The 20,623-nt window shown below is 40.0% G+C and overlaps 1 protein-coding gene across 1 annotated transcript in view; it reads left to right on the forward strand.

The window, feature by feature from the left end:
* Window positions 1-271: 271 nt before the first annotated feature.
* SMARCA2 (SWI/SNF related BAF chromatin remodeling complex subunit ATPase 2) overlaps window positions 272-20,623 on the forward strand; it is a gene marked incomplete at its 3' end in the record, with an annotated part of 195,861 nt that continues 175,509 nt past the window's right edge. Inside the window, exon 1 of the mRNA XM_082842155.1 lies at window positions 272-349. The remainder of the gene's footprint in view (window positions 350-20,623) is intronic.

Here is a 20,623-nt window from a genome sequence, read left to right on the forward strand (position 1 = left end):
TACCAAAGAAGAACATGTCTGCTGGATAACAATTTTTGAGGTTTCTACTGCAAATTTCCTCTCCTCAGCTGGCTTGCGTTTCATGTGATCATCTTGGAGGAAAAGGGAAAGGCAGCTATCACATAGCAAACACTTCCTGGTGTACCCAGCTCAGTGCCCTGTATGTGTTATCTCCAGATTCTCAGAGAGACCCAAGGATTGACTATATTGCCCTATTTTACAGATGTGGAAGTTGAGACTCAAAGGTGACACATGTGGCACTCCTGGGAATCAAGCTAGAATCTGTCCTACACGCTGACCTCTTCCTAGAAATAAGTCTTGCCTGAATTAGCACGGAAGGCAACCTAAGGTAGGGGAAGGGACTGTCATTACCTTCAATCTTTTGTCACTGTTGATGATATGGCAGGTACACATTTCCTAAAAGAGAAAAGTAGTTTCCAAATTCCTCCTGGTTTTAAGGGTTAAGTTAAGTAACTGGGGTGAAACCAAAACAGAGAGGAGCCAACTAGAGGGATACAAGCTAAATATGCAGAACTTCCCCAAAAGGACGCAAAAATCAGCACAGTAGTGTTGCTGGGTTACATACTTGAAAACATCCTTAACGACACCATACAAATTGGCTAAAATCCAGACATATGATCTAAGCACGGCCCTCTAAATGAGTTAGTTTTCAATTCTTCATGCTTAACAGAGAAGCAGGGAAATGTCACCATACTCTTTAAGAGAGGAATGAATAGATTTCTCAAACTGGTAGGGCTGAGAAAGGCATCTCCCTGGTTCCCTAATACACAAATTTCCCCAACTGCAGTCCTCTCCACTCTGTCCCAGCTCAGACACGTTGGACTGAAATATCCTCATCTATTACTCTCTGAGAATCTGCAGACAATCTGTGTGGGGATCGCTCTACTGGTCTTAAAGAATTCAATAGGATATTATTGTGACTCCTCGGATTTTAATATACACTGCAACTGTTTAGGTGGCTTGCCATTGAAGGATGCAAACTTTCCAGTCTCTCCTAGAACCGTGACACTACAAAAGGGACTATCGTAATTAGGAATAAAACCGTGCAGTCCTCATTAACCAGAAAAGCACTTTCTAAACCTAGGGAGGCCCTACTTTTCTTCCAAGAAAAGTCAGGAAAATGGTGCTGCAAGAGCCCAATAAGGATTTGGGGTCAACTTGTGCTTGCTGGAATTGACTGGGATTACATGAAATGACTTTAAGGAGCAAAGAACAACAAATGCTTCTAGCAGGAGCGATCTGAGTGGGGGGGAACCTGAAGAATCGTGTTAAGCTCAATTTTGTTTAAAGTTTCATTATGAGTTAAGTCTTGATTGCCCAAATTCATTCAGCCTTACTGCATTGTGTTGGAGCCTGTGCTTATTAGCCAAGGACATTATAGTAGCTGGTAGTAGGGCTGCTGCTCTCCGGGTTACGACATGTGACCAACAGAAGGCTTTCTGAATTGAGGCTGGGAGTGATATGTCCCTAGTGACTCAAAATAGCTAAGGCATGTGTATAAAACCAGGCATAGGTAGTCTCAGAGATGATTGCAGGCTTTACTTTAGTTCTTTAATCTCCGCATCCATTTCTGGCCTGCCAGAACTGTCTACGCTGGGGCGTCACTACAGCATTAGTCACAGGAAGAGCCAAGTGTGTTGTAAGCCTGTGCCTTTTGATACGTGAGGAGATTTGGTCACTCAAATCACCAAAGAACCGTGTTATAAGGGGTTCAACTGTGAGGCAGTCCCATGCACAGGAAGAAGACAAGAACATTCTGAAGGAATTTGATTTATTTATGTTTTTCTGCATAGATGCTTGTGATGTGTCTGCTTCCTGGAAAATCAACATCGATTGCAGATAGCAGGCTGTCTAGCTCTTATTCTCTCTTTTAGCTGAAATTCTTATCACCCATGTTTCAAAAGCTAATTAAGCTGTGGTGCAGTTATAACAAAAGGACCCTGGACAGGATCTGGGCTCAAGTTCCTGCTTTGTCACTAAGCAGCTCTGTGGCTCTAGGCAAATCAGCTCTCCACTGGGACGCCGTTGCTTTGTCTTGCAATAGTAATAGCTGTATTTGTGAAACATTTTCTCTGAAGTAGGGGTTATGCCACGTACTTTAACTGGATGATCTCGTTTAAACTTCACAAAACCCCCACGCGTAGGTTCTAGCGTTACCTCCATCTTGCAGGTGAGGAAACTGAAGCATGGAAAGGCTGAATAGCTTGTCCAAAGTGACACAAGTTAAATGTGGAAGTAGCAGGATTTGATTGAGTTTCCTGAGCCTGTGCTCTTGACCTCTCAGCTACCTGCTTCTCTCATGGCCTCACTACCCCAGGCCGGGGAGGTGTTCTTGTTCTAGAAATCCCTGACTGTGTTTAGAGATGATTTGACTCCACTCATATCGCTCATCTATGCTCCTGTGTGGTGTTTACTTTTTACAGTTTAAACAGTTTCTGATTTTTTAATCAAAATCCCCAACCTAGTGAAATGTCTAAATGAGTCAGTGAAAAGACCACTTCCTCTAGGATGATGAGTGATTTTCTGCCCTTTGTAAATTAGTCTCTTTATAAGTGAAGATAATAATGCCTCGCTTATAAGGTGGTTGTGAGCCTCCAAGCAAAATGGCTAGAGGTGGAAAGCAGTGTATGAATAGAATTTGTCTACTAGTATATTTAAATACCAGCTCTTTTGGGGAAGACTTTCTTATACAATGTATTCCCTGTAGCGTGGAACACTGTGCCCTCAGAGTTGGGAGATGCTAAAGTGGAGGTCTTGATCATTACTTTGATTGTGGTTTTCAACTAAAAACCAAATTCTTTTTTTTATTTAAAAAAATTTATTTTATTTTTTATTTTATTTTTTGTTAGGTTGCATGCTTACTTTTAAAACATTTTTTAATGGAAGTATAGTTGATTTACAATGTTGTGTTAGTTTCAGGTGTAAAGCAAAGTGATTCAGTGTTTTTTATATATATATATATATATATAATATATATATATATATATACTTTTTTCAGATTCTTTTCCATCATAAATTATTATAAGTTATTGAATATAGTTCCTTGTGCTATGCAGTAGGACCTTGATGTTTATTTTATGTATCGTGGTTTGTATGTGCTAATCCCAAACTCCTAATTTATCCCTCCGCCACCCTTTCCCCTTTAGTAACCATAAGTTTGGTTACTACAGAGTCTGATTCTGTTTTGTAAATAAATTCATTTGTATCATTTTTTTTAGATTCCACATATAAGTGATATTTGTCTTTCTCTATCTGACTTACTTTGTATGATCATCTTTTGGTCCCTCATGTTGCTGCAAATGGCATTATTTCGTTCCTTAAAGAAAGAAATCTTAAATGGATTCTTATTTACCTTAGCACCATAAATTGGTGTAACAGGAAGAACAGTTTAATGGTGATAGTGAAGCAAAGAGAAGGAACACTTACTGAGTGCCTAAATTTGTCCTAGGTGTTATCTCAGTGAATTCCTATCATTGCTCTATTGAGAAAGATGTGAGAAACTGAAATGTTAGGTAGCTTCCATAGGACACATGGCTTTTCACTGAGAGCAAGCATTGAGAAAGAGGTTTATCGGTCTCCAGATACCAGGATTTTCACCATGTCATGCTGAAGATGAATTCTCTTTAAGCTTTTTGTGCTTAAAAGTCTATCCTTTATATACTGTTCATGTATCATTATATTAAAGTACCTATCTTAGTAGTCATCATTTTCATAATAAATTTGTGGTGACAGACCATTATAGCATAAATCCAAGAATCATAAAACTACACATTGGAAAAGACCTTAAAATCATAAAGTTCAACCACCAATCCATTGCTTTTCCACCTTCTGCTTGAATACCTCCTACTATGTGGAACTCACTGTTTCCAGAAAGTATTGCCACTAGGCTATCCCCTCAGGCATCTCAAACTTAAGATGTTCACACCTTAATTCATAAAGTGGTTTCATAGTTTTGTTTACAGTTATTGGGGAGCTGGCTCTACCAGAGGAGAGTGAGCCCTAAGGGAGGATTATCCCATCAATAATTTGCTACAGATTACATTTTAAACATCCATTCAGTTTTTCACTACACAGGCCAAAGAAAAATGTCAGTGAAAATGGTTACCCTATCTCCTTGGGATTTTCCAGGATCATCTTGTCAGAGTTTAGTGCTTCATTTGCATAGGAGACAATTGTATCAGTCGAGGTTTCCAGTGAGAAGCTGACGGTACATGCAGATGGAACCTGGGGCCTGTTAATGCAGGGACCTTTACAAAGGTATGGGCAGGGTTCAGGGGAAACAAGAGTCTAGTGAAGCATCCCGGGTCAGCAATAGTAGAGGACCATTAGTACATGTAGATCTGAGAGCAGATCTCAGAACCCAGGAAAGTAGCCACAGAAGATGACGCCTCCCATTGCCCCCTCACCCTTCACCCCACCACACACACACACGCACCCAAAATAACTGTGGTCTGAGGTGGAGGCATGCAGCCAATCAGATGTTCAACAAGGGAACGGACACCCTGACCTCACTATCCCTCACCCCCAGAATCCCTGCTGCTGATGGCTGAGTTCCCTCTGGTATCAGTTGGAAGACAGAAGACAAGTGAGCTTACTAATACAGTCCAGGAACATCATCCTCCTTTGGGGCACAGAGCAAGGCACAGAAGAGTAGAGAATGGATCTGAGGCAGATGGAGAATTCCAGCCTGACAGTGTTCCATGCAACCCCATGTGTTCTTTGAGCCTTGTTTGTCCTTCTTACTCCCCTCTTGCCACTTATCCCCAGCGTGTGCTCCCATTTCCATCTACTAAATCAGTAACAGGATGGACAGCTAGCTTCAAAATACTCTAAGAGGGAAATAATAATGCTATAGCTCCACTAGATTTTGCCATGGGAAGAGATTAGAGTTTGTCTCTTAGATGGCACTAACTAATTCTAAAAGAAATTGTGCGACCTTTCTTCTATATTTTTATGTCATAATTAGAAGACCAAACCTGCTAAGAAGTGTAAATAAATACACACACGCACACAGACACACACACACACTTAGAGGCTATTTAATCTTCACATATCTAATGAACTTTTTTATTTTTCTCTGATTTCCTTCTAAGACTTTATTTAATTGTTCTTTTTTTAAATTAATTAATTAATTTATTTATTTTATTTTTGGCTGCGTTGGGTCTTCGCTGCTGTGCGTGGGCTTCTTGTTGTGGTGGCTTCTCTTGTTGTGGAGCATGGGCTCTAGGCGTGCGGGCTTCAGTAGTTGTGGCACGTGGGCTTCAGTAGTTGTGGCTCGCGGGCTCTAGAGCGCAGGCTCGGTAGTTGTGGCGCACAGGCTTAGTTGCTCTGCGGCATGTGGGATCTTCCCGGACCAGGGCTTGAACCCCTGCCCCCTGCATCGGCAGGCAGATTCCTAACCACGGCACCACTAGGGAAGCCCCTATCTAATTGTTCTTTGTTAAAGCCTTCATTAAGCTTTAAACACTGGTAATGCAAGTTCTAAGCTCTGAATTACTAGTCTAATTGCTTTCTCTCTAACTCCAATATGTTCAAAGTCTTGCCTTTTGGGACTTACATCTTAACTAAAGTTTTCTGAGACTAAAGTTTTCTGAGCAAAGGGTCTCAGAACCAGATCTCCCAGTGGGATCTGCTTATGTCCTTGAAGATAAGAGGTCTGATGAATTGGAATCATTTCAGACAAGCCAAGTCCACTGGGAGAAAAAAAGGAAATCCTTCACTTTGTTGCAAAACACTCGAGATGGAGTTGACACAATTTGAATGACAAGTTCAAGGAAATTTTTTGCATCCCTGTCACTTGGATGGTGCTGTAATAGTCTCTTCATAGGTGTTTTGAGCCTGGGGTAGTATTTTTCAGACATATAAATCACATCTAGTCTACCCCACCATGCACATACGACACATTTGACAGTGGAACACTGATCAAGACCAGCACACCTTGGTGATAAAGATGACATGTTCTTATGCAGCACGAGCAAAATAAGGACAACATTTTTTCTTATAAGGTAGCTGGGACATCAGCACATTCACCAGTGAGGGCTTCAGAGTTCCATAGTTCCTTAATGTGTGTGTATTTTTCCTCTTAATGTTAGTAGTGTGGCAGGTGTGCTGAGAAATAAGCCTTTTTAATTCATGTACTCATTTATTCAACTATTTATTAAGACCCTTTGTGGCAAGTAGAGCAAAAAGGACATGAAACAGCAGGTAAGATTGTGATCCCTCTTCTTTTGTTTTGTTTTTTGGGTTTTTTTTTTTTGCGTTATGTGGGCCTCTCACTGCTGTGGCCTCTCCCCCTGTGGAGCACAGGCTCTGGACGCGTAGGCTCACTGGCCATGGCTCACGGGCCCAGCCGCTCCGTGGCATGTGGGATCCTCCCGGACCGGGGCACGAACCCGTGTCCCCTGCATTGGCAGGCGGACTCCCAACCACTGCGCCACCAGGGAAGCCCTGTGATCCCTCTTCTTAAAGAACTTGCAGTTTAGTTGGGTGACAATATCACATCAAAATGGGGGGTAAATTTTGAAAGCAAAATGTTGTCAGAGACTCCATTCCAGTGGCATCTTTTCATTTGTTTCATGCCACAGCCCTTAAACTGGCAAGCATCCGTGAGACCATATGGGAGAAGACGCTGGGGTTGTGTATGTGCCACGGGTCATGACTGTTGTGATTATCAGTTGATCTGATCTCAGAAACAGGCTCACATCCATCCCATTTCCCAGTCTCATGACACTGTGTCATGAGAGTAGCTCTCACTAGCTCTCACATTGAGCAGTTGCAACAGTCTCCTAATCCATTTCCTTGTTTATACTCAAGAGTATCTTCCTTTCATTCTCCCTAAATCCATTCTCTAGCATCTCTGTAATGATCTTTGTAAACATGAATCTGGTTGTCACGTTGCCCTTCTTAAATGCTTCACAGTTTCCTGTGTCCACCATGATAAGACTCATCAGTGAGTGCCGTGGTGATCTGATTCCTGCAGACTTAAAGACCCCCTTGCACCTACACCTTTCCATGGATTCTGCCATAGTGACCTCCTCTCGTACACCACATACAGCTTCTGTTTCATGCTTTAGTGCCTCCACCCCTTAGTGCATGGTGTCATTGGGCCTGAGCCAGTCTTCCCCTTTCCCTTCCTAACTCCACCCCTGTTCTGTAGGGCTAGCTCCACTTTTCTGTATCTGTCTCCAAACTGAAAGCACCATCATCTAGTCCCTGGACAATCACAGTAGCTTCCTACCTAACTAGTCTCCACTTCGCATCTATTCTTCCCGCCTCCAGTCCATTCTTGACTGCCAGGATGGAGGTAACCATACCCCATACCCACTCTGCCCCCTTCCTATCACGCTTAGCATAAAGAACATAATCTTTATCAGGGCCAGTATAGGAAGCCCTCCCAGACCCTGTTTGTCTCTCCAGTCTCAACTCCCACTTAGGCAGCTTATTCCAACCGCAGCAACCTTCTTTGATGCCCTTTAACGTCTTGTTTCCTGCGGCCATTGCCACAGGTTTTGCACATGCTAGTCCCTCTCTGTCTCTCTCTTTTTTGGCCACGCCGCACCACCTGTGGGATATTAGCTCCCCGACCAGGGATTGAACCCAGGCCCTCAGCAGTGAAAGCACAGAGTCCTAACCTAACTCCCCGTGCTAGTCTCTCTTGCTCCCCTTTCCTACTCATTCCACAGATCCCAGCTTAAGGATTACTTTCAGAAGGAGGCCTTCCCTCATCTCTGGTCTAGGTCAAGTTTTTATTCTGCACTTTCCTAGAAGACTCTTCCCTTTCTTTGTAGCACCTACCTCAGTCTGCAGGGATTTATAATTTATATCTGCCTTTGCCCCAAGTGCAAGTTCCAGGAGGGATGGATGGGCTCTGTTCATCATTGAACACCCAGCCTGGTACAGTAGCAGGCACAAAGGGGACACTCGCAAACTTTGAATCAATCACGCAGTCCTCCAAGGCTCTCTGCCTTCATGTGGAAAGCCCTACCACTGGTATCACCGTTATCACCTGGTCCCCTAGCAGCCTGTGTATGTGTTAGAGCCCACACCTTCGTTCTGTGTTATTTTACTTGACAGTCCCTTGAGGACCTCAAAGGCCAGAAAGTGAAGCCGTATCTTAATCAACCCTACATCTACTACACCTAACACATGGGTAGCGAATAATACATTCATCAATAAGTTTTTCTGAATTGAGATAAAACTCACATAACGTGGAAGGCACCATTTTAACCATTTTAAAGTGTATAACTCAGTGGTATTTATTACATTCGCAATGCTGTGCAGTCATCACTATCTAGTTTCAGAACATTTTCATCACCCCCAGAGGAAACCCCATATCCATTAAGCAGTCACTCCCCACTCTCCCCTGTCCCCAGCCCCTGGAAATCATGAATCTGCCTTCTGTCTCTATAGATTTTTCCTAGACTGGACAGTTCAAATAAATGGAATGACATAGTATGTGGCCTTTTGTGTTTGGCCTCTTTCACTTAGCATATGTTTTCAAGGTTTATCCACGTGATAACATGTATCTGTACTTCATTTTTATGGCTGAATAATACCCCATTGTGTAGATATGTCACATTTTCTTTATCCGTTCATCTGTTGATAGACATTTGGATTGCTTCTGCCTTTTCACTATTGTGAATAGTGCTGCTACAAACTTTCACGTACAAGTTTCTATTTGAATACCTGCCTTCAATTCTTTTGGGTATATGCTTAGGAATATAATTGCTGGGTCATATAACTGTATATTCAGCATATTGAAGAACTACCAAATGGTTTTCCACAGAGGTTGCACCATTCTACATTCCTATCAGCAACGTATGAGGGTTCCAATTATTTTTCCACGTCCTCATTTTCTGTTTTGTTTTTGATTATTGTGTTTTTATTATTATTTTCTGTTATCTAAATTTTTTAAATTACTCTTATAGCCATCCTGGTCAGTGTGAAGTGGTACCTCAGTGTGACTTTGATTTGCATTTCCCTAATGGCTAATGACGTTGAACATCTTTTCTTGTGCTTGTTGGTCACATATATCTTCCTTGGAGCAATGTCTGTTCAAGGCCTTTGCCCATTCTTTGATTGGGTTGTTTGTCTTTTTGTTGTTGGGTTGTAAGAGTTCTTTATGTATCCAGGATACTAGACCTTATCAGATATATGATTTGCAGGTATTTTCTCCTATTCTTCAACTGTCTTTTTACTTTCTTGATAGTGCCTTTGAAGTACAAAGTTTTAAGTTTTGATGAGTTTCAGTTTGTCTATTTCTTAGTTTTGTTTCTTGTGCTTTTCCTGTCATATCTAAGAAACCACTGGCAAATTCAAAGTCATAAAATAATTTAGCCCTGTGCTTTATTTCCCTACAGTTCTTTTGCATTCTAAAATTCTACAATTCCAAATATTATCGACCACCACCTCACCTACTGGATGCAAAGAACTGCTGGGATTTCAGGGGAAACTAGATATTACAGACACAATTATTAGAATGGACTTTACTTAAAGGCATTATTTTAGTGTTCGGGTTGGGTCCCAAATCTAAGCTTCACTAAGGAGTGCCAGGATGGAATTTATTTATAATTAGACTGACAGATTTAAAATAAAAGTCTTTAAATATATATACCAAGGTAACTTAAAGGACCTCTAAATAAAATACTGAAAGCAAAATTTCAAGTGCATGAAGGCTATTAATGTGCTTTTAGAAAAGCTGGGGGAAAACATCTGACAAATGCCAAGCAGTGCCTGGATTAAAGAATGCAACGTTATTTGTGTAGGGGGAAATGTTAACAAATGCTACAAACAGTTGTGAACTGAATACAGGGAAAGCCATCCCAGATAATAGGAAAAGGAAAAACTTAGTTTCTAGTTGAACCCAAAGAAATAGAAGATGAAAACTTGCCCTATACACAGTAAATGCTCAGTAAAGAGTTTGTTGGATGTGAAATGAAGTTCCTAGAAGAACAAATGAATACCCTGCACAGAATAAGTGCTGAACAATGTGTTTGTTGAACACAAAATCAAACTCCAGGAGAAAAAAGTGAATGTGATGGGACCAATATAAATGTAAAGTCATTAAGAAACGAAATTTCAACATAGATTACTGATAAGGAAGAAGTAAGTAACTACATTTCAGAGAGTAGCATTTCTGAAAAGAAACAAAAGGAAAGGAAGAGGGAGGGAAGGAAGGAAGGAAGGAAGGGAGGAAACTTACAAGCCCATAGACACAGAATAGGGGCCAAAAGTATTCAATGGAAAACAATTATTCACATCACAGAGATATAGCCATTTACTACAGGTGGAAGAAAACCCAGTTATCATGTGCTAATAGTCTAGGATTAAGCTTATTGAAATATGTCAACTTAGAGTAAACATACCGTTTCCTCTCCTTTCTTGTCCTCTCCTTTCCTCTTCTCTCCACAGCTTTCCTATCTCCCTTTTGTATACTAAAGAATCTTTTAGCAATAGTAAGAAAGGAGACAAAGATTGTAAGTAAGGATACGAATGTGGGAGTAGTATTGTTCATAACCAATAGAGCTAACGGTTGTTCATACACCCTCCAGTTTTCTATTTGTTTAATTAATGCAGAGAGGTCAAATAGAAACCCTTAAAAATGTTCTATATTATGATTGTTGTGGTGGTTTCAGTACTGTAGAGGTTTGTCAAAACTCATTGAATTTTACACTTAAGTGTACGTTACATCTTAATAAAGCTGCCAAGAAGGAAACGGAAATGTCAGCCATAAGTAGGTTAACTGTAGTTCAGGGAGAAATGGGCTACTGACTTCATGCTGGAGAGAGGGATTTACCAAGCTTGGAGGTCCTGCAAGATAGCTTTCACTGTGAAAAACGTGGAGAGAAAGAGAGACCTATTAACAAGGATGCTGCAGAGTTTAAGCAGATTCTGCAGTCTCTGGTCTCATCCTGGAAACAAAGTCCTATATTTTAGAGCAAAAATGAGATTAATAGCAACAACTGGAATTCAAGGGATTTTGAAAATTATGAACATGGGATCAAGGTGGTGTATGACAGAAATTATTCTTAGCTTTTTGTTTAATAACATACATGCTTTTAATAGGGTGACTACTATCAAAAAATTAAAACCCCAGAAACTAACAAGTGCTAGGAAGGATGTAGAGAAGTTGGAATCCTTATGCACTCCTAGTGGGAAGGTAAAATGGTGTACAAAGAAAAGCATACTGTTATGGAAAACAGTATTGTGGTTCCTAAAAAAAATTAAAATTAGAATCACCATATGATCCAGCAATTCCACTGCTAATCCAGAAGAGTTGAAATCAGGAACTGGAACAGATATTTGCACACCAATTTTCATAGAATTATTTGGAAGCCCAAAAGCAGAAGCAACCCAAGTGTCCATCAATGGATGAACAAATAAACAAAATGTGGTATGTACATACCATGGAATATCATTCAGCTTTGAAAAGGAAGGAAATCCTGTTAAATGATTCAACCTGGATGAATCTTGAGGACATTATGCTAAGTGAAATCAGCCATTCATTAAAGACAAATACTGTATGATTCCACCTAATAAGAGTAGTCCCATTCAAAGCGACCAAAAGTAGAAGGGCGGTTGCCAGAGCCAGGGCAGGGAAAGAGGAGAAAAGGTAGGGAAAAGATTGGGAGAGACTTCCATTTTCTCAAAATAGGGTGAATTCAAGCAGCCATTCGCATGGGATTGTAGCCTCAGTGTTTCACAGTCTCCTGTGTTCCTCCAACAGCAAAAGGAGGCTCTTCATAATCTGGAACTCCCCTAACGGTTGAAGATGACTTTAGGTGTAGCATTCAGGAAAGAAGTAACAAAATAATAACAACAGGAGGAAAGGAACAACGGAGAAAATAACTGAGAAGGGAATAAAATTTGCAAAAGTAAAATTAGAAACCATTTCCTGAGTGGGAGAAGAAAATGAAGAATTCAGAATTTGTAAAAGAGACGGGTGACAGGGATTTCCCTGGTGGTCCAGTGGTAAGGACTCTGTGCTTCCACTGCAAGGGACATGGGTTCGAGCCCTGGTCAGGGAAATAAGATCCCGCATGGCACAGTCAAAAAAAAAAAAAAAAAATTGAGGAGTGACAGAACAGCTGAGCAAGAAAGGAGAACATTCTAGAGAAAAATGCTGGGACCTGGGGGTTCCAGCTGAGGAACTGAGTAGTTGGCTAGTCAAGTTTTGGTTTAAAGATGGGAAAACACCCTGTTTTCTATGTAGCAAATGTTTATTGCCTGAGTAGTAGTTCTGATGAAACACCCTGAAAATTACAATATTTGTAAGCAGATATTTTATAAGTAGAAGTCATGGGAGTACTGATAGAAATAAAAAAGCAGAAAGTCTTACCATTCAGAGTCATATATTTTGGGATTCTTTTTAATAAAAAATTCTTATCTCTTTTGTGTCAGGAAGAACACCAGGGAATAAAATTATTTTGAAAAGAGGCTAGGTGAAGTACAATTCATATCCCCCCCAAAAGTGGGCAATAAGTAATTGTATCTGAATAAACTTTCATATCTAGTTGTTTGAGTAGTTACTTAAGCCTTTCTTAAAATGATTATTATTCAGGGGAAATTATTCAGCTGGGATTATCCTTACTTTTTATAGCACTTTTCTTTCCTGGTATATGGCTTTTAGCCAGTCCTCTGATTCTTAGAATGCTCCAAAAAAAAAAGATGAATTAAGGAAAAGGAAAGAAATTCAAATAAGTCAATGGGGCTGCTTGGCAGTAGCGCACATAAAACATGTGATTAGGAAGAGGATGAAATGAACTAAAATCACGGCAACTGCCTTTTTCAATAGTACTTGCTATTTCTATCCTCCATTTCCATGGAAGAAGGCAAACTAAAATGGTATGATAAAAATAGCTAATATTAAAAAAAAAAGCTAATATTCATCAAACTAAGCATATGATATACCAGGGCCATTTTTAAGTGCTTTTATGTATTAACTCATAATCTTCACAACAACCCTGTAAGGAAGGTACCCTGAAAGAGTCCATTGTTGAAGTTTCAGGAATCTTGTGAGCCTATTAGCAGCTTGAAATCATCCATTGTGGGAATATTTATACCTTGGAAGTCGACATATATTACAAATCAGGGCTTTTGAGGGGAGAGTGAGTTTTTAAACATTTTCTAGAGTACTACTGCTATGGTCCTTCTTTCACAGCTGAGAAAACTGGGCCCCAAAAAAGGTAAATTTTCCATGGTCATGCAACTAGTAGTTGCACCACTTGGGAGCCCAAACTTTAACCATCGTACCAAACTGCTTATGATATAACTAAAATGCATTGGTTGGATTTACAAAGCCTAGGGCTCTAATTTGGAAACTTCTATGATCCACTGTTTAAGCTGTCTTGAGTCTCAAGACATTTTCTAATAGAGATGTTACAATCTAAGAATGTTTCACATTTATCTCGGCTGTATCATAAATGAAACAGATTATGTGAAAATGCAAAAGAGTCCTGATTATCCCCTCCCATCCTTCCTCCCTCCCTCCTTTCTTCCTTCCAAAGTTTATGTCTTTGCAGTTGGAGTAGAATGTTTGTAAATCTCTTAGGACTTTTGGCAGCATTTAAGGAGGACCACAGTGAATTTTCTCACTAATCCTCCTGTACTGCTTTCCTCATTATGTTAGAAAGCAGAACAGATGTGCTGACAGTGGGTATCATCATCATCATTAATAAATATTTATTGAGCGTGCCCTTTGTGCTGAGTTCTGAGGGCACAGAGAGATAGAAGATACGGTCCTAGAGCTTGTCCAACAGGTGGCTCAAGTAACAAGTACAAATTGTTAAAAAGAGAGAAGAGCGTAACCACAGTGGGTGGGTCAGCTGGAGAACACTTTTGGGGGGAGGAAATAGCACCTGGGCTAAAGGAAGCGTCAAAGGGAACATGGGTATTATAGGCAGAAAGAATAGTTTGAAGGAAGGCACAGGGAAAATTATATTTCCGTGTGCAATAATGAGTGGTACCATTTGGCCTAAGGAAAGGTTCTATAATAGATGATGAGGCTGGAAAGGATGGATTAATCCTTAAACATGGATTCCCTGTTTAAGGAAGGGCCTTTGAGCTTGACTAAGGAGCCTGGACTTGGTCTTTTGAACAATGAGGAATCACCCAAGGTTCTTAAGCATACAAAAGATGGGTAAAGTAGTGCCATGAATAAGATTAAAGTTAGCCAGGTGTGTAGAATGAACTGGTGGAGAAAATTACTGGAAACAGAGATAACAGTAAAACAATAATCTATTGCGAAAGCTTTTTCAACAAGAAAAATCCTATGGATAATTCGAATTGTAAGCAAGATACTACTAGAATTACAGACTGTGATTACAAGGGTACAAAAACATATACACTAGGAAAGACTAGGAAGAATGGCAACTTAATTCTAAGAGATTGGGTCCAGCTGGTGGAATTATGGTTTTTTTTTTCTTTAATCAAATTTTTGCTAATGTGATCATAGTTTGTCATTACAAAAGCTGCACTAAATTTAAAAAATTGAAAGAAAAAGAGGTGCTTGAAGAAGATAGTAATTTTAGATGAAATGATGACTTATGCTTTAGACTTAGTAAGAGAAAGGGAAACCACTCCGATGGCTTTGGGGCAGCTGGAGATACGGAATAGAAATTTTGGGGAGCGGTCAACACTTGACACTGTTTTGTGAGCCATAGATGCTTCTGTCTACATCTCTAGCAAGAGCTGTCTCTTCACCAGGGCCCTAACTGAGAGCCATGATGGTTTCGGATTTTATAAGAACACCCTGGTCTCTGGGCTCTGTTAATTCTGCCTCATCCCTTGTCTCCCCCAGTTTAGGGGTAATAGTGACTTCTTACTGTTGCTACTCTCAATTCACAAATAATGAAATTTGACTTCTCAGCTCTTCCATTACCTGTGTACCAATTTCCTGAATTAAATTCCTCAGTTTTCCTAGTTGGACCCTGACTGATACAAATCATTATGTACCTAAGTATGTGTATATTGGGTCATGATATATAATACATTTCACACTGAGAGTAGTTGTTAAAACAGTTGGAAAGCCACAGTCTAGGAAAATAAATTTGACAACATGCCGGCTAGTGCCGGGTTTATTTCTACAGTTGGGTTTTGATGGCTATTACTGATGTGAAGAACATGAACTAGGAGACTTTTCTTTTCTTTTAAAAAGGGAAACAGTGTAGTATAGTAGAAGGTATCCTGACTGGGAGTGAGGAGACCAAGATTCTAATCTTTCTGGGTGGCCATGAGCAGGCCATTCAATCATGTGTTCTAGTATATGATGCTTACTTTGTGCATGGAAACAGAGGTTCTGAGATTGGTATGTATTTTTTAAACCAGGGTCTACTCTAAGAAGTTATAGTGTTAGCATTCCAAGTCAGACATTGGTATATAGTTTGTGACAGCTCATGTGACCAGTGATATTAGTGTTTGTAGGCTGTTTGAAAGATTAGTCATTATTTATCGAATGATTAACATTAATGAATTGATTAATTAATATTAAATAATGGTTAATTATTAATGATTACCTAGATCATTAAATTATGTTCTCACTATTTATTTTCCTCAGTTGATGAGTAATTATTATGTTAGTATTAGAAATAATAGCTCAGCCTTTTGGTCTCAAGTTCTTAGGAAAATAATCAGCATTGATAGGGGCTGTGGACCTGCAGAATATCAGGTAGTGGTGGTTACAGTCATTATTGTCAGTAAATAAATCACAGCATAAAATGAGGTGTCACTTAAAAGGCAAAAGCCCCTGATAGGTAGATATATTTTTTAAGTAGTTCGACAAAATATAGGAAAAGTGTGAAGTGTCAGCTTCTTTAACAGTCAGACGTATCCCCAAACCCTAAGTCCTAAGTATTAAACAGACAAAAAATGTTGTATGTTATGATGCTTTTTATCAGCAAATCCCTTATTTTCTCCCATATTTAAGGAAAGTCTATTACCAAAAGGCCACTAATAGTCTTCAAAATAGTAAAATTCCAGCAGACATCACAATGTCTCTGATAAGATAAGCAAATGAATATGCACAACCCCAGACCAAATGTGAGTGTTCCCTTTATGTCCAACCCTCATTGAAGTCACTGACTGTTCATCTGAGTTTATCTGAAGGGAAGATAAAAGCTTCCTGCCCAGCATTAAACCTTGCCCCATGCAAAATCCAGATGCTTACAACCCTTTCACTAAACTTTTTATACTTGTTTTATATATTCATCACTTTCTGGCTGGTAATATCATTGAAAACTAAAATAAAGCCATATTGTTGTGGGATCTATTTTATCCCTACCTGTGGAGAGATCAATTTTTTTTCCCCCTCAAGGCAGATTATTTATCTCAAATTCTTTAAAGAGTCATCTAAGGTAATTTTAGTGGTTATTTCTGTTTTTATATGTTCCTGGCTTATTTTCTACTCCTGTCTTGAATTATATAGAACTTCAAATATAGGAAAGTGACTGAAATAAGAAAACAGATGATTGCGCTTTTGTGTACTGAACTTGAAGTAAGAATCTGGTGGGTGACGTAATGCAGGTCACGCTGGAAAACGGTTGCACACAAATAAAAGGCAGTGGATGGTAACTGAAGAGATAAGGCCTGTAGCAGCTGAAGGTGGTCTAAAAGTAAAAGGCTGCAATAAAATCTAATAAAACAGCATGTGAGATGGATACGGCATATTCTGCTACCGTGGCATTTAGTTGAGGGGCTTGGAGATGAGATACAGTGTCACAATGGTACAGAAGCACATTATCACTCAGAGAAACACAGTACCCATCAAAGGGAAGTAAGGACAATGGCCTGCCAAACAAAAGTTAAAATATTTGAACAATTTATGACAATAACAAAATTTTAGACCATGGTTTCATGTTCTGATTCCTAATGTACAACTGCCCAGAGATGTGTCAAAGCCTCAAAGACATGTTAATGACAACATTTATAAAATCCTTTCTTGTCCAGTCAACAATATATAATGGAGTATTATTGAGAAAATCCTTCAGAATGAAATTATCCTGCCTTTGGGCAGTTAGGATGCATTTGAATTATGTAGAGAAATATTGAGTTCTATAAAGTGTTTTTAAGGACAGACATGTTTGGACATATGAAATGTACACACTTAGTTTTATAAAAATTATGAGAAAGATTAATTTCTTACCAGAAAAGTATTCTAGGTCATTGATGCTGCTGACGCCTCTGTATCAGTAATTCTTACCTCCTTTGAGAAAAATCCCTTTGAGAACCTGATGAAATGTATGGACTCTCTCCGTAGAAAGTGCACATTAGCATGAGCACGAAATTTCGAACACAGTTTTCAAGAGATTCTCAAATGCTCTGAAGATCATTTATATTCCACCCTCCTCCTGCCCCATAATGGGTTAGAACTTTGCATTTATGACAAATTATTGGGCAGTTTTTACATGAGCAATGTAGATCAGTCTAAGTCTGGACTTTTATCAAGTTGGGTTTAAAATTCTGACTTCATCATTTAGTCATCTCCAAGTTGTCTGATCACATTCTTCTTGCAGTTAAAAAAGGGGGGGGGGGCTCCCTGGTGGCGCAGTAGTTGAGAGTCCACCTGCCGATGCAGGGGACACGGGTTCGTGCCCCGGTTCGGGAAGATCCCACATGCCGCGGAGCGGCTGGGCCCGTGAGCCATGGCCGCTGAGCCTGCACGTCCGGAGCCTGTGCTCTGCAACGGGAGAGGCCACAACAGTGAGAGGCCCGCGTACCGCAAAAAAAAAAAAAAAAGGGGGGGGGGGCGGGGAACAATAGATGGAGCATGAGTTATGTATATTTATTCATAATACACGTGTTCGGCATTAATATATCAAGTGCATTAAAAAAACACAAAATAGAAGCTATAACAGAATGAGTGAAATGATAGAAAAAATTTAAATATCTTGCTAATCATGATTCTGTCATAGAGTCACTAGCTAATATCTCAAGGCAAAATACATGCTTAGGTCAGAATTCATCATTATTGATGGCTAACATATATCTAAATTTCAAGTACCCTTGTATAACTGTGAATGTTTTGACCTATTTCTTGTCAGATCTACCTAGACCGTCACGGTTTTCACTTGTCAGTGTGGCTGGCAAAGAACTCTTAGAGGTTAAAGTGGCAGATTTGATCCTTGCATTATCGGATTTATCTCAGTCTTCAATTTCTTTGAAGGAATCTTTTTGTTTTTGCGGTACGCGGGCCTCTCACTGTTGTGGCCTCTCCCGTTACGGAGCACAGGCTCCGGACACGCAGGCTCGGCGGCCATGGCTCAAGGGCCCAGCCGCTCCGCAGCATGTGGGATCTTCCCGGACCGGGGCACGAACTCGTGTCCCCTGCATCAGCAGGCGGACTCTCAACCACTGCGCCACCAGGGAAGCCCTCTTTGAAGGAATCTCTTAAAGCCACTTGTTTTTCGAATATGAGGGTTGACTGGTTAAAACCAAATAACATAATCTGTGGAAACTGTAAACTTCAGGCAATGTCAAGGCCTTGAAAGCGAAAGAACCAGAGGGGGGCGCCACCGTCACCACCTGCCTGTGGCTCTTCTCTTCTGTTAAGTATCCTCAGATACAGTATTTGGTGTGTGACCAGTTTACTTGGGACCATGTAAAGGTGCTAGGGTAAATGAGTATAATAAACATTTACAAAGCTCTTTTTTTCTTTTTTGGTCATTACATTTTTTTAATCATTAAAGGAAAAAGATCATTAAAAGAAATCATTAAAGGAAAAAGAAATAAAATTTCTAACGTTCTTCCCGAATCACAATGAATTGCCTTGCTCACTCCACTTGGGAGAGGCCTGCCTTAGGCAAATTACTTACTGCCTCTCAGTTTCTTCATCTGTAAAATAGGGATAATACCATATATCTCATAGGTTTAAATGGATTAAATGGCATATGTAAAAGTATCTACACCAGCAGATACTAGCGTATGATTTAAGGAGAAATAAAAGGGAGCTGCTATTACGATTATTACTAGTCTATTTCACAGGTGCCACGTATGTACTCATGTTATTCCTAGCCTAATTTAAAAACCAAACAAAACCTCCTCTCCGTGCTCTTTATATGATAGCAAGAGCTGTAGCTTCTCCTTACCTCCCACCTACCCCCTCACCCCCCAAAACAAAACAAAACAAACACCAAAAACATATCAGCCTTTTCAGCTTAGAAAAATAACATAAAGATTCTGAACACTTAGTAATCTTGTTCTGTAGCATAATTACCAATAGCTAAGAACTTAGCTAATTACCTGCTGAATTCTAGATGTTAGATCATTTTAATATATATCTCTCATTCTTTCATTCAACAACAAAAAAATTTTTAAACAACGTACGATGTTCTGGGCATCTGGCTAATTGCTGAGGTTTCAAAGATGAACTGAACTTGCTCTACACCCTCCAGGCACTAACCAACTAGTGGAGGATACTGACACAAATAATTGCATCAAAGTAACAAGTGCTATTATGGTACACACCGGTTGCTAAAGGAGCAGAGGAGGACTAGTGGTTTCCTTTGCCTGGGGAGGGCACAGAGGGCAAGGAGGACCCCTGGAAGGTACCTGGGCTATAAACTGAGTTTTGGAGGATGTGGGTTGGGAACTTGCATTTCATTGAGAGGGAAGTAATGTATCCAACATGGCCCTTTAGGAGCCAGCAGGTAAACCAGGTTTCCTGAGCTCAAGCATTTGGGGCAGATGGATCGATAAGGCTGGCAGAGAGCTGTCCATGCACAGCCTTGGCTGATATGCTAAGAGGTCTGAAGTTTATCATAGAATGGATTGGGAATAGACAGAGGCTTTTAACCTAGAGAATGATATGATTCCAAAGCGAAGTGGGGTGGTGTTTTGAAGGACTGGTTGTGGAGAAACTAAATTTATTGACTGATGATTAGAAAAAAGGAGAGAGAGGAGTGTTTATTTCAGTACTAAATCGACTTGCTAATTCTAAACTCTTCACTCAATTAAATGTCGGTTGATTCACTTTGTCAAAGTTTATTCCCCATTACCGTAGATCAAGTCCTCATTCCTTAAATGGTCTTACTTGCTCCTGTTTGAAGCTAGGCCACATTTCAGCCAGCACGAACAGTTTGCCGAGTGAAACTAGAAGTCTCCTGGCTTTGTGCATGGAATCTGGGGGGGGGGTGGGGGTGGGGGGGTATTGTAGCTAGATGTCAATTTTCAAACCCCAAATTTACTCTATACAAGACGTCAACCACAGCTGACTTACATAACAAGTGAACACGGCCATACAGACCTGAAAAAATGACTTCTCTCCCTTAATGCCAAACTAGAAAGAGAAAAGCAAGTTCAGAGAACACACTATGACTCATCAAAGTCCAAAAGGAAAAGCTTCATGTGAACCTAGCATCCTGTGCAGCTTCCTGGAGTCCTTCTAGCCTCCAACCCTATTTGCTTTCGTGTGATTTTCTGCAAACCAAAAGAATCCTATCATTTATTTTCCTCCTTAATAGCTATTGTTAAATTTTGCTTTCCTCCGGAGATGAAACTCACACTATATGTTCTACAATCTTCTTTTTGTACTGAGTGAATGGCGCTGCCTTTTCATTTCTCCTGAACATAGGCTTTATTTGATAAAATTCCTACTTGCTGTGGTGCAAGC

Source organism: Leucopleurus acutus, assembly GCF_964270905.1.
Source record: "Leucopleurus acutus genome assembly, chromosome: 7".
Taxonomy (NCBI): domain Eukaryota; kingdom Metazoa; phylum Chordata; class Mammalia; order Artiodactyla; family Delphinidae; genus Leucopleurus; species Leucopleurus acutus.